We start from the raw sequence: 4,324 nt of genomic DNA on the forward strand, positions 1-4,324 counted from the left end.
CACCTCCCTCTCCTAGGCCGCCTCCATATCTGCCTTCTCTTTGGCGAGTCGATCATACTTCCTCTTCCAAAACTTGGAAGACTGAGGAAGTAGAGAAGTCAATGCGTCATCAGGATCATCAATAACCTGGTGCTCAAGGAACTCTATCAAAGCATCCTTCTCTCTGATCTGCTGAAGCAAATCCTCTCGTTCACGGATCCAAGCACGGGAACGGTCTTCGTCTCTCAACTCCTTTACTCCTTGGCTAGGGAGGGTTGAAGGCCCAGCCACAACCAAAGGTGTAGGTCTTGGATACTCATAAGGCATGAGGTACTCGGAAGCTCTCCTCCTAACCCAAGAGGTATAGGGTTCCAAAGCGATACCTTCCTTCCTTTCTTATGGATCTTGCGCCAAGCGCGGACCATCCTGCCCTTGCCTTGGGGATCTTTACCCTCCTGAAAGAACACACCCTCTAACAGAATGTTATTGGGTTTATCCTTTAGGGGGAACCCAAGCTGACGACGTTCCAAAATAGGGTTGTAGTTAATTCCACCGCATGTACCAAGAAGAGGTACATTGGAGAATTCACCACAAGAGTCGATAATCTGCACATCATCATATACACGGTTGTACCAAAAGATATCATCATTAGTGAGAGACATAAGTCTCGTGGACCACCGTAGACATCCTTTGTTCTCCTTGAAGGCGAGCGTCTGAGGCAAGTGCGAAATAAACCACTTGTACAACAGAGGCAAACAGCACACAATGGTACCACCGCCCTTTGCATTCCTCATATGCAAAGAGAAATAAGTGTCACCCAACAGAGTAGGAACGTCATTAAGAGTAGAGAAAATCCTAATGGCGTTCACATCCACAAACTTGTCGATGTTGGGGAATAACACTAGCCCATAGATGAGAAGTACAAATATGGCCTCAAAGGCGTCCTCACTCATGGCCTTCCCAAACATAGTAGCTTGATCAATGAGGAAATCAGACGGGAGACCTTAAATTCCACCTTTGGTAGTCATATGAGCACCAATAATAGATTCATCTATACGCAACAGATCAGCAATCTCTGGAGAAGAAGGAACTCTCTCCAAGCCACTGAACGACAACTGGTCTAGGATAGATATGCCCACAAGATAGGCATACTCCTCAAGCGTGGGCAAAAGCTGGAAATCCGGAAAAGTGAAGCAACGGTACAAGGGATCATAGAACTGCACCAACACACTCATTAGACCTTCATCCACTTGAGTAGCCATAATAGACAAAAGCTTCCCATGACGAGCCTTAAATTCCAAGGGATCTAATACATAGGATGTCAAACTCCTTAACTCTTTCAAGTCGGGTTGCCTGAAACTGTACTTCTTCGTATTCCTTCTTTGCTTATCCATGTCTGAAAATTTGCAAATAGACCTCTTAAGTTCCATGAAAATTTTCTCATTGTTGATGATATGGATGTGTATGAATGCATGAATGCATGGATGCAACAATCACACTCAAGGATCAAGCAAATCACACCATACAAAGGTCATGGATGGATCAAGTCATCCTTAAAATCAATCATCCATTTTGGTGGATTATGGTTTACACCTTATCAACACCCAAGTTCCATTGATATTAAGGATACACAAGAACGGATCAACCACGAATCAAGGGTTTGTTGCGAGTCGCGAGCATGGAGTCTTGGTTAAGAACCACCCAAAGGGAGTGTACTATGGTTAAACCTGACAATCATGTTCTACAAGAGGTTCCCATAGTCATCATCCCATCTTTCGGATATTATCGGATAAACGACTACTCGTATTCCAAAAATTCATAAAGAAGTCAACTGAAAATTCAAGTCAACTTAAAAAATAACAAATAAATAGCAAATCAATCAAGAAAATTATGAAAAATTAAACTACATAAGGTTGGGTCAGGACATCATCATCCCCCAAAAAGATTTTAAAAATAATGAAAATTGGCACGTGAATTAATTAAAACAAAACATAGGTCAAACCAAAAGTCAATTAATAAGACTAGGTTAGAAATAAATCAAGAATATATAGTAAATTAATTAAGAAAATTATGAAAAATTAAAATAAATAAGGTGGGATCAGGACATCATCATCCCCCAAAAAGATTTTTAAAATCATGAAAATTGGTACGTGAATTAACTAAAATAAAATAGAAGTCAAATTAAAAGTCCACCAACCAAACTAGGTCAAAAATAAATCCAAAATAAATTGAAAATGTGAAATAAAATTCCAAGAAAAGGTCAGGTTGACCATGAGACAGTGGTCAACCTTCATCCCAAAAATCAAATGCTAACAATAATTTTAAGTCATAAAAATAAAATCAATAAAAAAAGTGTGTTAAAATGGACCATTTAGAATAAATAATTAAAATAAAATATTAATATTAAAAAATACAAAAATAAAAATTACATAAAATTAACTAAAACGTTAAGAAAAGTGAAAAATATTTTTGGGTAATTTTATGGACGAAGAAAATATTTTAAATAAGAAAAAGAAACATGAAAATGGAAGGATTAATGGTGATGAACATGGTAAGCAAGCGTAGATATATCAAAACATGGTCATGGAAGAGATGATTACCTAATGGAAAATAGAAGTGGAATGGAATCTGATATGTGATGAAGCTTTTCCTCCTTGCCACGAAATTCCAATGCTCCTTTAGGGTTAGGGTTTCAGCTTCTTAAATAGGGTGGATTAGGTGTTCTCATGGGCTTTTTAATAAGTGATTTATTCATAAGAATAAAAGTGTGAAGTGAGGTGTAAAATGTTGTTATTTTGGGCCAAACTTAAGTGAATGGATGTCCAATGCATGGCCAAACGAGGTAAAAAAACGTGACTGGTTTGTGCAGCATGCTTAGAAAATCTGATTGGGCCAGCCAGACCCAAAATCTGCCTAGAAAATCAAGTCATGGTGCCCACTTTAAATGAATGTATCTCTCAAACCATGGATTCAAATGAGATGATTCCAAAAGGATTTAAAAGAGGACATGGTAAGGTACAATTGTTGTGAAGAAAGTATTTTCAAATAATGCCTTGAAATGCAAGAAAACTGGCCAAGAAGTCTTGACAAATTTTGAAGATTTTGGACTTAGAAATTTTTCTAAGTGTCCTAAAAAAATGTCTCACTTTGACTAAGCATAACTTTCTCAATTCTAATCCAAATGGAGTAAACTTTATATCTCTAAAAAGCTTGGAACAAAAGGAATAACTTTCATGTTGGAGATATATTCAAATGGAGCTTTTATCTTGATGCAAAATGGGCTTAAAGTGAGTGCAACGATCATGAAAACTTGCCCTAAATGGAAAGTCAACCATTTCCAAATTAAGTAACTTTTCCAATTCCTGATTAAATGATGAATCCATGATCCAACCTTGATCAAATTTCACATGTAGGATCCCCTAGGCATGGATTTTGAGATTCTACTCTCAAAATGTCAGGAGTTGACTTTTCTGGCCTCACAGTTGACTTTTCCCAAACCGTCTGATTCCCGATTCCATTGATCAATTGAAGCACTTCTAGCTCAAATAAAGAGCTGATTTTTTGTATGTAAACCCTTGTGGACATATGGAGGGCCATGGAAAAGAGTTTCACCCAAAGAATCAGAAATAAACTGATTTTATACCAAACCCTAGTTTTAGGGCAAAATGATCAGGAACTGATTGCATTGATTGCCAATGGATCTTTCTGATATAATTGTGAATCTTCCTAGACCAAGATGAATCTCTAATCATGACATGGATGAGCTCCTCTACTTCCAACCAAACATTGCCTGTTGCAGGTAGCCATGAAACCCTAATTTCTGATTAAATCCAGATGAACACTCTAATAGCTTTGAATCCTTCACTGATGAACTGAGGATCATAATAAGATACTTGGACCCCCCTGAGACCCTTGAGACTTGTATACTTAGAAAATGAAGTCCAATTCTCAATCTTGCTCTGTGTGGGCTCCTTCTGTTAAGGAGTGATCGATCAAAACCTGATCTCCATGTCACTAATGCAGTATGCAATGAGTATGACCTAATATGATGCTAATGAAATGTAAAACATAATCCCATGCTTCCAGGAAAAATGAAGGGTAAATTTTGGGGTATTACAACAACGGATATGAGAATATTTTGTGCCTTCCAATCATGTGACCACAATTTCAAATCATTATCATTCCATTGTGCATCCGATTTTGGTATGACGACACCTTCACCATTGGTCATTGTAATTTTATTGGGACCATTGGTGATGATGACCCATACACCCTTATCAATCGAGTTGATATGGATACACATACAATCTTTCCAATAGCCATGATTTTCACTGGTAAAGATAAG

This window comes from Lathyrus oleraceus, chromosome 1 (genome assembly GCF_024323335.1).
Source record: "Lathyrus oleraceus cultivar Zhongwan6 chromosome 1, CAAS_Psat_ZW6_1.0, whole genome shotgun sequence".
Taxonomy (NCBI): Eukaryota; Viridiplantae; Streptophyta; class Magnoliopsida; order Fabales; family Fabaceae; genus Lathyrus; species Lathyrus oleraceus.